Source organism: Perna viridis, chromosome 11, assembly GCF_037379345.1.
Source record: "Perna viridis isolate PV_CMFRI_1.1 ecotype Kerala chromosome 11, ASM3737934v1, whole genome shotgun sequence".
In the NCBI taxonomy this organism is placed as follows: Eukaryota; Metazoa; Mollusca; class Bivalvia; order Mytilida; family Mytilidae; genus Perna; species Perna viridis.
This window is the reverse complement of record NC_142455.1, coordinates 12,085,791-12,102,277: the sequence shown is the minus strand read 5'-3', so window position 1 is coordinate 12,102,277 and position 16,487 is coordinate 12,085,791. Positions and strand designations below refer to the sequence as shown.

The window sequence follows — 16,487 nt, the reverse complement described above, 5'->3', positions numbered from 1 at the left end:
TAAAAATTGCCTTTTAAGATACATGTGTATTGATAGGTCAAATTTAATAGAAATGAACTACGGAAAAATGGCAGGAAAATATTTCCGCACTCTTTTTCTATATAAGCAGTCAAAAAATATCTACATCACAGATGCTTCCGGATAAACCTAAATAGCATTTTGGTTGTTTTTTAGATGTACTGAATATATCATAGGCAGAAATTACTAAATTGGGGGAAATGATGTGCCACCCATTGCCTGATTCTTACACAGAATGGTACTTGAATTATTATCGTGCGCGCATGTTAGGTAAGGGATGCACCACTTAAAAAAAACCAACAACGTTACTAATGTTATACATTTTTCCTTTAAATAAATAGAAATGCGTATAAAGACTACAATTTACATTGTACACTCATATGTCATAAGGGAAGAGCTGTTTTGCCTGGGTATTAACATCTCATCCAGAAAATTCTTCTCATGAGAAAATTAAAATGTAGTTTCTGTATTAAATGACTTAAATTTAATTTATATTTACTCTCAAGAGACATTGGTGGCCCCAAACAGCCATATTATTATTCTTAAACCTATCAATGTGTCTGAGGTTTCAACAAAACTCTGAAAAATATCAACGCAATCTAATGGCGACTTTTCCATTTTATAAGTATTGGTAAAAGAATGTTAGAAGTATTGGTATGTAAACCCCCTCAAACAATGTTTACTTTGAGTTTTGTGTTTGGACTTTTAAAAGTGCTATTTCGTCTTTCAAAGAATAATGTTACAAATAATATATTTTCTTTAATTCTTTGACACAACTTATATATCTTTATTGTAAATTTCATATTAAAAAAAACTTTTGTTAAAATCATTTTTTCCCTTTGTATTCACCAGAACTTCCGCTATTTGCTATTTTGTGTTATGATTCATCGCAGTTCAGCAACAAGAGATACTGACAAAAACGTACGTGCATACTTTATCGTAAACCACGGTATATGCATGGGGCATTAATTAATTGGCATCATTTTCTTGTTTGATTAATTTCAATTAATTAATTTTCATTCTTATTAAGAATTATCCCTAGCAGCCCTAAAAATTATCCCTGATAGCTTTTCATAAATGAGACATATATAAAATGGCAGAATTTCACAAGGCCGGGGACGATTAAAGTAACAGTTTATTCCAAAACCTTTTTCCGCAGCTTTGTGTATTTGTCGGATGAATGACGGACTGCACAATTAAGGAGCTGTCTTTGTAAGAATCATACAAAATCTGAAAAAATATGATACACCCCAAAAAAGGCTACATATTTTTTATTTTTGTAATTAAGTTATTTTATGGGTCTGTACTATGAAATTTGTAAATATTCATTCAAATATGTCTGTTCTTAGGAGATAATCAACATTGAAGATACAGTAGATTCTATTGTATTTGAGCACCATTAACAAAGTTATCTCCCTTAATTTTGAAATCAACAGTGTAATCTATATAATTTTTATCTCCTAGGAGCACGGGAGATATGAAAAAACACATGTTAATTTCTGTTTACTATGACATTTCAAACAAAATATCAAAAATAAAAATATGTAGGCTTTTTACCCATGAATCACATTTTGCATGATTCTTAGCTAGAGTGCTACTTAACAACTAATAAACGATTCCATTGGTTTTTGCTATGTAAAAGTATACAATGATCTGAATCTTGACCAGACTTCAAATGGTGTGATTATCATTGGTCAACGAGTATAAGGATCAATTTAAACCGATCGAAACTTGAATAATGTTCCAAAGTGTTTAAAATAGTTGCTTAAAAGAATTCGAATTTACCTATATAAAGAAGATATTTTATGATAGCTCAAATACTGATCTTTCGACGTCTCATCTTGCCTCATATTTCAATGTGAACAAAAAAAACAAAAAACTCTTATTCATACTCTTTCTACGTTCTAAGAACTGGCAAAATGTTCAATTAAAGTTTTGAAAATGAACCGAAATGCTCTCGTTAGAAAATAAACCGTTTCAAGGCAGGGATCTAAACATCTTTTTCTTGATAAAATGTCTACCATGTGCCATGTGGTATTGAATTTCTTTTCTTTTAAGTGTCAATTGGTGCAGTATATATATATAGAAATCTTCAATTTAATTTTAAAGTCAATGTCCATCGTCGAATTTCAATAATTTAGACTGTGTAACAGCTTTAAACTTTAAGCTTATCAAGAACAATTTCGAGTTTTATCTCCGAATACCAATATTCGAATTTATTGTAAATGCAGTGAGATCTTGAAAAAGTGTCCAAGAAAGAACAGCTGTAACATAGGAAAACAAAATAAAATAGATGAGGGAATAGTCTAGCCTTCTAAATTTCGACAAATGTGTTGATTTGTAAGCAGTAATAAGTCATCTTTTCATCTACGATGATTCAAATACAATAACAATGAAGCCTTCAAACAAGAATCAGAACTCCACTCCTCACAGCAAATATAAATGGCTATACCTTAGTTAATCCATATACATTATGAAGTCAAGCTTTCAGCAAGAAGGAAAAGACTATCACTTAACAGCTATTGTCATAACAAACGCCTGTGCACAAAATACATTAAAAAGGTCAGAGGTTAAAAAAACATGTAAAAGTTCAAATAAGATCTTCAACATTTTTGAACAAATGTATAATATGTAATCTTGGTAACTCGTAGACGTCTAGTTGTTAATATTCGGAGTCAATTTCCCTGTTTATTTTATTTTAATAGAGGGGGAATCAAGTAACCAGGATTCGAGCAGTAATCATAAAGGCCCCGTACAGGTCTGGGTGTCAAAAGAATGGGCCCACAGCAGCACTAAGCTTGCCGTAAAAGGCGACTAAATAGTGCTCAGAACCTTGCCAGGGGCTAGGGCGCTCTGGTGACAGAGCAACTTGGTTGTGTGCCCCAGGTGGTGGAATGGGATACCCCTGGCGTGTTACATGCTGGGGTTATCAGGCTACGGAAATATGGAAAACCTGACTGCAAACCATGGTAGTGTACCGTGTTGGGAAACATGCCACGTTCCTCGCACGTTAAAGAACCCTGTTGTGATATTGTATAGGAGTAGGAACCTTTGCGCTAAATTGTTAAATTGCCCTTCCCTCCCTTTTTCTAGTAGCAATAAAAATGTGTCGACCCTATTACCCTTGTGTCACATCCCTTTTTTCTTTCCCTCATCATTTCATGCGCATCGTCTGAATATAGCTGAAATATTGCTGCTCGGGCGTTAAACCCCAATAATCAATCAATCAGTAATCATAAAGTATAACATTCAAGGGTAAATATTAGACATGGAAAATATACAAACAAGACAAAAATCAGAAAATCACCAAAATAACACGTACAAAGAAATGAAAATAAAGAAGCATAGATATAAAATTTAACTGCATTCATTATTCTGTAAGATGTATGAACATGTGTGTGTGTGAACATTTCGTAATCATTTTTTTCGATACTACAGCCATCGCAAATATACCAAAACTAACCCTCTATGGTATATGCTTTTATCTAAATCACGAAAATCTCCTGTTTTGACTAGTAGCATGATACACCCATAATACAATAATAAAGATATATGGGAAGAGTAATTCCTAAATGTAGTTACTACCTATATTTTTGACGCATTAAGTACCAGTCTTTATAAAAATCAGACAGGAGGTGACTCATGCATATCCAAAAACTATCGATCTCACTTTTATTTCTTGTTCAGAAACAGTTACTGATCACATAACCAGTCTTAGTTTTTCCTTTGGTTGTCGCGCTTTTGAGATAAATATTATATAGATTGTACATGAAATTGGCATTTTGCAAGAGTTATTATACTTGATTTGGTTTAATTTGGCTGATTTTGGTGAGAAGATAATGTATAGTTTTCTAAAAAGTACAGATCTAAATACAGAAAGGACTATTGACACATACGAATTTAACATATGTAGACCAAAAAAGCATCGTCCGATCCATGGGTTTTTCTACACCATGATTCACCTGTGAAACTGAATAAAATCTTAAAATAACAATACTACACAATTTACTCAAAATAAATCGAGGGTGCGACGAACACAAATATCAAATAAATATATCTCTAAAGTCTTGTTTGCAAACTCAAAATCGCAATAAACGAAAACAATAAATATATATATGTTAAAACATATGAAGGTGTATACCTTAGAAACACTAAACGTTTGATATGACCATTTTATTTCGTAAATAACATAAATTTGTCTCCAATTTTATACATTTATTTATAAAACATATATATTGTTCGTCTAACATAATATTTGATATTAAGTGTCAGTCTGTGTAAGAATCAGGCAGTGGATGAAATATGGTATGAAAAAACCCATCACTTTGATAGTGTAATTTGACTATATGCACTATCAAAATCAAGGAAAAAAGATTTTCCATATCATGTTGGTGCATTGAATTATAATTTCATTGAAATTCACTGAAAATTTCGAGGGCAGATAACTCTGTCAAAAACCTCATTTTTCTAAGATTCTATTAAAACATTTCTCCGCAAAACCAGTGATGCAGAGATCAAATAATGGTGTTTTCAAATAGAGAAGTAAACTTGAGTGATATTGCATTATTAGATAGGTGTTGTTTTGACATGTTCCTAATTTTACCCATTTTGCCTGATTCTTACAAGTACTTACGCTTAAATAATAAATTAATATTCGCGGTATTTTTCATACTAAACACAAATAATGGTATTTTCAAATAGAGAAAATAACCTTGAGTGATATGACACTGTCATTTCGGTGGAGTTTTGACATGCATGTTTCTGATTTTTCTCATTTTGCCTGATTCTCACAAACACTTACAATTAAATAATAAATTAATATTCGTGGTATTTTTCGTACTTAACACAAAAAAGTGTTGTACATACCTGAAATAGGTGAAGTCCGCAAAACAATACAAAAAAATGTAATACAAAAAGCACATATAACTTCTTCCTTAATGATATCACGTTTGTGCTTGACGCTTGATTCCGAACGCTCTGATAACGTGAGTGATACTAAAGATAATGTTTGTCTAATCAGAATTATCTCCAGAAAATTTTATAGAAATACTTTTTGAACAATGTCATACGTCCTCTTAAATAGTAAATATTATATTTGATCAATCAAGATTCTTCAAGACTAGACTTTTTCATTGATTATTTGATTGTTTCAAAATCAATATGATAAAACATTAGCACTTTATTCGTTTCTTCTGTGATAATGATTAGTACGCCATTAAAACGGTTATGTCGTCAGAACGATTATATTAGAAGTAGGTCATGCGTGTAGTTTACGAGCAAAGCGAGCTCTTTTATGAAAAGCATTGGTAGAAACAATTTTCAGTAGATGATAATGAATCACGTCATAAAATCCTCCAGTCTAAGATTATGATGTTTACCGTTGGACAAATAATCGAAGCAAGAGTAATCATGAAACAAGATTCTAGCGGAAATGAAAGGAATGTAACCAAGGGACAGAGACCAGACAAGGAAAACAGACAAACACAACAATGAACATAAAAAACCAAAATAATACATACAAAAAAACAAAAAGTGTATTAGCAACATAGATTCCACTAAAAATTGGGAGCATGGATCAGGTGCACCGGTATGGTAAGCATCCTCAACAATGATGCGTAGAAATAAAGGCTTGGGAGAACAAATAAACAACCGTATATGAATTGAATACAAGATAAACACTACGTTTTTCCAGATCCTCATTTAATTTTTAGGACCTCAAAAACAGTATTTGAAAGACCAATCAAGGAAAGCAAAGTTATAGCGGTACGTAAAAGAATGTTATTCAGGGACAAAGACCAGACATGGACCAGGTGCACCGGTTGGGTAAGCGTCAACAATGTATTATTGAATACACTCTAAAACTCTGCTAAATTGGCTCTTACAATATACATGTACACGCAATTTATTTCACTATTCTGTTTAAGACTTACTGATGCAATGGTGTTTAAAATTATCTAGCATTTTGTTTTATTTTTAAGTACCAGTCCACATAAAATTCAGACACTGCCAATGGTAAAGTGATTCATGGTGCAGAAAGACCCACCAAACAAACGATGCCTTTTCAGTCTGCATATGCTATACTTTCACGTAACCACGATCTTTTCTGCATTCAGATCTGCACTTTTTTTTTTTTAGAAAATCATACATTCATCTCCCACTAAAATCAACCAAATGAAGCTAAATCAAGAACGATAACTCTTCCAAAGTGCCAATTTCATCTACAATCTCTATGATTTTTGTATCAAAATCTCAACAACGTAATGAAAAATTAAGACTGGTCATGTGACCAGTAAGTGTTTCTGAACAAGAAATAAGACTGAAGTCAGTGGGGTTTTAACATGCATGAATCACCTTCTGTCTGATTTTTAGAAAGACTGATACTTAAGTACATTATTAACTCAAGATAGTATAATCACATGACAGTGCGCGTGTGCTATATAAGAATGCTATAAAACTTCGTAGAGCTTGTAGCAAAACATTTTTTTTTACCTTGGCACACACAGAAAAAGTACATTACAATCTACCTTAAATGATGCTATAATCGAACGAGTTTCTCTTCAGGCTATTTGCTTTTTTGCATTAACGATAGTACCTTTTAAATCATACAAATCTGAACAACACTTACGTTAAAGCTAAATAGATAAATATCCAAACGATAATAATTGTTTATAAAAGGATCTGGTGGTATGAATTATGAAGTTGTTATAATTTCTTGCAATCTTATACAAAACGTGTTCTTTCCCACACTTCAACAGCAAACGGGATATGGATCATAAAACGTTTGTTAACAGAGACACAACTACTATCAAATTGATAACAATAGCACTTTGCTTCTTATTATTTGTTAACATACTAGACGCAAAGATCAATTTGCAAAAAAAGATATGAGATTTTGAAACATTATAATTAAAAGCTATTAGGGACCATGTTTGTTTCTGATCAAAATATTATTTTGGGAATATTCAAATTGTTCGTAATATGTAAGTTAATCGTTTAAATATATTATTTAAAAGAAGACACATGCCAATTTTCATTTCAGGTTTTGTCTTGTCAAAAATTGTTTTTTATATATCAACTTATTCCGGTTTTATAGATTATAACATGGCTTTGTTCATATCACACCTATTATCAGCCCTAGGTCATGATATTGACCGTGGGCTGATAGATCTTATAGATCCCTTTGGATTCTCTTTATCAGACGGAGACATGTGATACCAATTTAACTGAAAAGTGTTGTTATTTTTCAAAATGTACTACACACACATTCACTCCATAACCATTTATTTTTATTTCTGTCAACTTGATAAATAGTTCTGTAATTATGGACAATATGCAGTTGAACAAATTTATTTTGATTAATATCATCTGGTCAATGATGTGTATCAAAGTCAAATTGATCTAGCTGAAGCTTTTAAGAGGGAAAATTAATTGTTACATTTCCAGTAATTGTTGCCCCTGAAAACGTCTGAACAACTTTGTCCTTGTTATCATTAATGATCTCCGGCATTTCCTGGCGGTTTTGCTTTGGGGTTTCAGTTTTTTTCAAAGTTTGTAATGTGTGTAATATCTTTCAACACTACATTCAATTCTGCCTCCTGAGTTTATAATAGATTTCGAATCAATAACGGAACAGTACGTGGCGCGATTACGGAATTAGAGGTGTGATATGAACCGGAAGCGTTTGGTATGAACCGGAGGCTTGTGATATAACATGTCTTATCACACGGCTGAGGCAATTCGGGGATCTAAGGGAACATATATAAATTTGTCCATGTTATTGTCATATTATCATAGGGTAAAATTTTGGCATTTTTTCTATAAGTATATGATAAATCGCATTTATCACATTTATATCTGTATGAGACAATGTACTGTACAAGGTGCTTATAAGGTAAAACAATTTTAGGTCGATATTTAGTATCATTAATAACGGCATACAGTCACTATTGTGGCTGGTAAACGGATTCAATTTGACATACCTTCAGATTGGCCGAGACAAAACAAATAACAAGAATTAAGTACAAACATAGAAGTTCCAAGACTCCCCAATTAAGTTGTCCATTGTCCTACAAAATTTACAAATAGCGTAACTAGTAATCACATCTATAACATGTACTTAGCGAATCGATGCACTTAACTACATGACCTAAAGAAATGAAGCTAATATATTTAGTAACAAAAATATAGGAAGTAAACAATTTGAGACAAATTGTCTGTCTTTACCCAGCCATTATGTAATTGTTTAAAGAAATGTAATTATAGCCGATTTGTAAAGTATGTCGCTTTTTATCCGTCATATAACTAAACAAATAAAATCTCTCAAGAGCATTAATTTGCGTTAATTAATGAGTCAATTTGTCGAAATGTTCTTTAAACATTCAAAATTAGCACTTAAGATACTTACAAGTTTGTGTGTTTTTTTTTTTCTAATAACTTGTTGAATGGATTTAAACTTGCAAAAAATGAAAGTGGATAACTGGCGGTACAAACCATAATAATATATTGCTTTGGAAACCAGCAAAAATTTATATTAATGTAATTATTTCTCCTGTAATTCAATTATCTTCAAAAATTTTCCATTTATTAAGAAAGTAGATAAAAACGTCTTTCAATTATTTATATACTGCAAAATCAAAGATACGATCTTTATCTGTGAACAACAAAACACGATTTTAAAATTTTTTTTTGGACATACATTTCGCATAACTACCACTGGCAATTGGCAATTGGTTTAGGATAGAAACTATCTTATATAACAGTAGCGAACGACTGTCTCGTTCCTGTCAAGATCCGAACAGCGTCTTGCACTTTAGCCATCTCAGAAAGTATAAGTATTTTATGAATTAAGGACAAACTTTTTTACGTTTCCATATATGATTGTCCAACAGTAATGTCAAAGAATATCGAAATTACCGAACACTAATCCGATTCATAACCAAGTCAAGTAAAAAAAAAGTCTGGCAAAATAGATATTACACCATCGGAGTAGCTTGCACCGCAATGGTCCTGATTTGGTACAGGCACTACAAACGAAATGGTGGAAAATGGATCAAATTAAGAAAAAAAGAGGTGCTATTGCCTGATTCTCACAAAGAATGGTATTAATAAGTGGTTTGGTTTTCTAATACATGTAGTATTCTAGACAAAATAGCTCTTCTTGTATTATTTTTTTGAATTGGTTTATTATTGTACCAACAGAATAAGGTTATGAGCTTCACTAAACGAAGTTTTATGGACATTCGTAAACAACAAATACAGTAAAATATGAAAATGTTATAAATCATAAAACTGCAAACAAATATTGAAATTTTCGGTTATACCAGATAACAATCGTTCATGTATACTAAAAAAACGTCAGACATTTTCTTACGAATTCACTGCATGAAAAATTCAATTATACGTCTTTTCTTTTCTTTATTTATGTAATCTATTTTCTTCTAAATTTGCTGAATCATTGATTATCGTATATAACTTTTTTATCTATTACTTATTTTAATATACGTTAGTACTGATTTCTAATTTATAAAATAATCTGAACGACTTACCTCTTGTCTCTCGCACGGTTACTAACAATCTCTTACTGACATAAATGATTGTAAGTCAATATTTGAATAGAATATATGCTCTACCGTCAAACTAAGAGACATTGAATTTTCATAATTCTATAATAAGATTTGGATGATAACAGAAGTGGTATTGACCTTATATTATATGTATAAGAAAGCGTACAAAACTGCTTTTATTGGGTTATAAATAGGAACTGAAAAGGACGATGAATTGTTAAGAACAGTAATACGATGTGTTCACCCTTTATTTATCACCCTTGACACGATTTTATACAGTAAAATTTTGTAAAAAGTTGTTTGAACTATCCCATTGTATAAGTTAAAAATACTCGGCCACTTCATGACTTGATATTCTCTCGTTCACAAAATACAGTGATATCAAGCTCCGAACAGCATCTGACGTTGGAAATTCACTCTAGACGCTGCAGCCAGCCCTCGGCAAAAAGTGAATATTTTTACGCGACGTTATCCGATTGTCAAACGAGGTATGATTTAGAGAGAACAGGAATGTCTGCGCTGCGTGCAGATTACGGTGACATCTGTCAAAATGAACCCTTATGGATTCCCTATATTGTCCCAAATAGCGCCATTGCCTTAGTCTTTAGTTATCATTTTTTATAACCAAGTTATAGTTATATATTTTATTTGGTTTGGTATTTTTTTTCATTTCGTATGTACCACATGGCTTTTTTCTCAAAAGAAATAATGCTAAAACAACTTAAGAATTTAGATTACTCATTTGGTCGCCTAGTTGTCTAGACATTCCTTTAAAATTCATGAAATTATTTGTGGTATACTATTTTTAAATGCTACTTAAAATCTATAAGGACAGCAGAACAAGTTTCTGGTTAAAATATATTTTACTAGTCAGAGTTGCTCATTTGCTTTTGTTACTTTTTGTGTATGATTTTAGTTACTTATTGTTCTTTGTTGTGTTGTTTGTTTGTTTGTTGGGGTTTAACGTCTGCACAGCAATATTTCAGCTATATTCAGACGATGAACATGGAATTGATGGTAAAATGAACATGAAATGATTAAATGAAAAAGGGATGGGACACAAGGACAATGGGGTCGACAAACCCTGATTGCCACTGGAAATAGGGAGAGGTAGGTAGTGTCGGACAATTTAGCCTCCTGTGGCGGAGCTCTATGGTTCCTACTCCGGGAGAATACCACAGTAGGGTTCTTTAACGTGCGAGGAACGTGGCATCTTACCCAACACGGTGCACCACTATGGTTTGCGGTCAAGTTTTCCGTATTATAGCCTGACAACCCCAGCATGTAACACGCCAGGGGTATCCCATTCCACCACCTGGGGCACAGAACCCAGATGCTCTGTGGGCAGAGCGTCCTAGCCCCTGGCTAGGGCCCTGAGCACTATTTATTCGCCTTTTACGACAAGCGTAGCACTGCTGCAGGCCTATGCTTTTAACACCCGGACCTGCAAGGGGCCAAATGTCATCTAAAGAATACTATTCTTGACAATGTATAACATGTTCATACATAATTATTTAATAGTTTCCTTTCGAGTCGGTAACATTTTAGCTGTTGAAATGCGTATTGTCGTTCAAATGTTTTGGTGTTGATCAACTGATATACGTCCAATACAAAAGAAATAAACGTGGAATTGAAGAAATTCAAAAACTTTATCTTAAGCCTTGGTGTCAAATTTGAATATTATTGTTAAGTGACTTGTATTCGAGCCGTTTTACAAATCAAATAGATAAATCATCAATGAAAATGTATGTTCTGAAATATGATCATGTTTCATGTGCATTTTGTACTTTAAACATTTTGCGAAATAGAGGTTTGTTCGACCATATCACGCTCGCTTACACATTATATAAACGTATCCCTTCGGTAAAGCCAAAATTTCTTTGAAAATATCTTGAATACACTATATATCAGTCAGTTGTGCTACAAAGATGAAGACGTATACTCCATTGGACTTGACGAATTCTCCCGAGTCTTTGCAGAGTCAATTTTGTTCTCATAGAAACTTTAACATGTGTGCTTCCTTGGTGTGTCTGAAATATGTCTTGTGTATGCTTAATTTTATTCCAATTTGATGTCAATTTTTTATATCGCTCTCACGGTAAACATCATCAATTTTTCATATGAATGTCATTTGGTTTTTTTTTAAATTCCTTTTTGCTTAAATCATGACAAGTTTGGATACTGGTCATAATTTTTGTATATGTCTACCCTTTTGTTGATATATTGCTGATATTCATAAACAAAACACTAAATTTGAATGCCCCGTAAAGTGCTACCTATATTTGTAATTGAAACAAATGTAAATATTCCAAACTCGAAAGCAACCACAACTCAGCTAGATATTAATTGAACTCGCACAATAACTTAAAGTTAAAAGAAGTTGTTTTAAGAAAAAAAAATAAGAAATAAACAATACTTATCAATAAAATATGTTCTTTCTCAAACTTCATACTACTTCATTACTACTATATAATGGTATGAATTATTTTAATGTGATCTAAAGCCGAATATATCAAAGCTTTAAGAAAATGTTATCAATTTAAACATTATACAAGATTTCTTGATTTTGTTTGTAACATTGTGCAAACAATAGGCAATTTATCCCAATATGGTTCGCATTCTTCAAAGATGTCAGTTATATAATCTGATCATCAGGTTATGTATAGTGTTCTACTAAAATTTGATCTTATTGTATTGTTGGGTAATTAAGTAGCACTCTAGCTAAGGATCATGCAAAATGTGATTCATGGGTAAAAAGCCTACAAATTTTTATTTTTGATATTTTGTTTGAAATGTCATAGTAAACAGAAATTAACATGTGGTTTTTCATATAACCCGTGCTCTTAGGAGATAAAAATTGTATAGAATGCACTGTAGATTTCAAAATTAAGGGATATAACTCTGTAAATGACGCTCACATACAATAGAATCTACTGGATTTTCAATGTTGATTATCTCCTAAGAGCAGGCAGATTTGAATGAATAATTACACATTTCATAGTAAAGACCCATAAAACAACTTAATTGCAAAAACAAAAATATGTAGCCTTTTTTAGGGTATATCACATTTTTTCAGATTTTGCATGATTCTTACAAAGACAGCTACTTAACAAGTTATTTTGTAATATTTGAAAGGCTATTATAAGAACGTAATTGAAATGTTGTTTGTTTATAAAGTTGGTTATTCCGCATAGATACGAGACATTGAGGTTGTTTAAGACTGGAATCGAAAATATAAATTTTACAAAAGAATAATTGTATCATCAGTGTTTGTTGGTGAAGAAGTCAAAATTTGCAAATTCAATATTTTGAGAAAGATTATATATGTTTTAATGATTTAATTCAATTCACAAAACAATCGTGATTTGACATGTTGACATATATCTTATTTCTCTAATTTCTATTTTAGCAATGATCATTGAAAAGTGACTATTTTTATAGTATCGCTATCAATGTGTAATTTCAATCCCATTCGAAATGGGTTATTACATCGTAATAGCAGAGTCAATTGATGTTTATGACGGTCATTATATTTACTAAATTTTTTTCCTCAGTTTTAAGCTAATGTATAACCTTGTATATTACATGACAGAGCAATAATTTAATACTGGTTACTGCTGCTTCCACTGTACAATTTTGAACACACAATACACATATGCACAGATGGATTAGGTGCAAAAATTAAACCAAGAATACTTAAAATAACTTTAAATACGACACCACAACTTGCCTGCATCGTAAAAGTTTACGTACATATATTAAGCAAGACGGTTTGACCGTCTGTACAGGAAACAGATATTCAGACACATAACTGCGCTGTTTGTGCAAAAATAAATAAAAAAATACAATAACTTACCAAATCATCAGAAGAACAACTATCAACACATTACGACAAATCATTTATTAAGTACAAAAAGTGGAGAGATTTATTTTAAACAGACGGATATCCAATATCATTGTAAATAACCTTTGCAATAAAGTGTACTATCACACAATTAAATTAAACGAAGTGTAATGACAAAGATTTTCTTCATTCAATCTTTTTGCTTTCAATGTCTTTGATATTTCAATCTCGATGAAACACACCATGAATAATGTTAATGTCAACAGGTACTGGAACAATTTTGTTACATTATATATATAATTACCAAAACATTAAACAAATACTTCTTGTACTAGATAGACACATCGAAATTCGAATATAACCTTGAATATCATATAAGCGGATATTTATGTCGGTTGATTTAGTAAATAAATGTTTTAAAGGAAATAAGGTATACCGTTTCAATTCTCTCCGTTCCATTAAACCAAATATATATTTAATGCTGAAAAGACCAGTTTTGTAATTCAGCAGAAATTTACAAATATGCATGGTGAAAAGCAAGGTATCTAAGCAGTTTTCGCGAGGAAGAAAAACAAAGCTCATTTTGGATATAGGTTGATTGATTGATTGTTAGGTTTTAACGTCCGAGCAGCAACATTTCAGCTATATTCAGGCGATGAACATGAAATGATGATGAAATAAAAATGGAATGGGACACATGGATAATTGGGTCGACAAATTTGGATTGCCACTGGGAGAGGTTGGTAGTGCCGGGCAATTATGCCTCCTGTGGCGGAGCTCTATGGTTCCTACTCCTATCGAATACCACAGAAGGTTCTTTAACTTGTGAGAAACGTGGCATCTTTCCCAACACAGTGCACTACTATGGTTTGCGGTCAGGTTTTCCGTATTATGGGCTGACGACCCCAGCATGGTACTCACCAGGGTTACCCCATTCCACCACCTGGGGCACACAACCCAGTTGCTCTGAGCACTATTTAGTCGCCTTTTACAAAAAGCTGAGCGCTGCTGCTGGCCTATTCTTTTAACATCCGGACCCGTACGGGGCCTAGATATAGGAAGTAATTAGGTTTGTTTTTTGTAAGCTTTTGTCCACGAAGGTTTAATCAAAACCTTAACCTTAACCTTACGCAGACAAATAACCTAGTACAGAACTAGATTGGTCAAGTGAATCATACATTGTTTCCATGGAAACGAATAACCAGATAAAACCCTTCCTTGATGAGACTACTATATACGCATACGCAGTAAGTCATAACTCTACCTATGAGTCTATGAATTCGAAAAAAAGATGTTGACCGTATATTCGTTGTATAATACGATGAATTCAACATGAGGAAACTAATCGATGACATGAGCAGTCAGACAGCTTTACACACTTATATTTTGCAATATGATATCAATAATTGACCAACAAATTGAAATGAAAAACCTGCCATTAATCATCAAGTCAGAGATCTGTTTAACACTTACTCTATGACATCATTGCCATCTTTAACATTAAAAGCAAGAATGGATCTGTCAGTTCATCTTGTAAATGCGTTAAAACCATCAGCTAACTCAGAATTTTGAATGATCTTACAATTTATAAATGTCCCATGTGTATCTAAATACGTGAAATCATCACAATGTGCTTACAATATACATGTAACAACCTGTCAATCATCAGCTGCAAAGATAAATTGCCGCGACGACATGAATCAGTATTGGAATAATTAACAAGCACTAAAGCTAAGAATCATGCAATATGTGGTTCATGGTTGGGAAGACTGCATTATTTTGTTGTTTTTTTTTAATATTTTGTTTAATATGTTAAAGTACACAAAAATCAACATTTGGCTTTTCATATGATTCCTGTATATTGGAGATATAAATTACAAAGAATGTACTATAGAATTCAGAATTAAGGGGGATAACTCTGTACATGACAATGAAATACAATAAAAAATACTGAGTTTTCAATGTGAATTATCTCATAAGAACAGACAGATTGAAATTAATAATTATTCGTTTAATCAAAAAGACCGATTAAACAACTTAATAACAAAAATAAAAATGTATTCGTTCTTTCTTTGTTGAGGTTTAACGCCCGAGCAGCAATATTTCAGCTATATTCAGGCAATGAACATGAAAAGGATGATAAAATGACCCTACCCATCCCCCTTTTTCTAGTGGCAATCTAAATTAGTCTCCCCTATTATCCGTGCGTCCCATCCCTTTTTTTCATTTCATCATCATCCTTTCATGTTCATTTTATCGTCCCTTTCATGTTCACTGCCTGTATAGAGCTGACATATTGCTGCTCGGGCGTTAAACACCAACAAACAAACTTAGACAATAACTTAATCCGGGGTCTTAAACCTTAGCACCATTGAAAGGAGAGGTGGTTTACTACTATTTATTTAAAAGAATTTATGACCCACAATTATTAAGGTAAAAATAACAAATTCTTTTGATGTGAGATAATTGGCAGGAAAATGTTCTTTAGAAATTTTCTTTAGAAAATGTTCTTAATGTAAGTTTTTAAAAGTTTGCCATATAGTGAACATTACCTACAGAGTATATATAAAATGTTGTTGACCTATATTTTTATATAAAAATACACTATATTCATTTAATTATTTATTTGAGAAATTTAAGAAAATATCTTTCTACTTAAATGATTAAGTATGATTCTATATTAACGCCGCATAGAAACACACTATTTAAAATACATTTCCAGCACCTGTTTAAACAGTCTATAAGTATTACAAAATGGTGAATTGCACAAAGCAATTTATGCTATACGCTTAATAAACCCTATTGTTCAACATGAAGAATTAAATCAAATATAGAAATGGAATATTTGACAGATTTTGTTTATAACTTAATAAATAATAGTTAATAACTTTATTTTCGTATTATTTGCACTCGTATTCAACGACGACTTCAATTTCTTTTCAACAAAATGAACGAAGACTGACATATATCGGGGAAATATCGTTTTTTTTTTTTAGTTTTTGTTTAAAGCTAATTACACCTGCCCTAGTAATTAATAATAAATTTTTTAAAAAAGCTTTTGT

General features: G+C 32.1%; 1 protein-coding gene across 3 annotated transcripts in view; it reads right to left on the bottom strand.

The window, feature by feature from the left end:
- The window catches only part of LOC148603005 (secretin receptor-like), a 59,773-nt gene extending 46,295 nt beyond the window's left edge, over positions 1-13,478 (bottom strand). Inside the window, exon 1 of one of the 3 annotated variants that reach the window (XM_088552501.1) lies at positions 13,438-13,478. The gene's annotated coding sequence lies outside the window, so the exon portion shown is untranslated. Of the gene's footprint in view, positions 1-4,884; positions 5,028-9,563; positions 9,616-13,437 lie in introns of those variants that run through there. The other 2 variants (XM_088552502.1, XM_088552499.1) reach the window with 2 other exon arrangements.
- Positions 13,479-16,487: the final 3,009 nt, after the last annotated feature.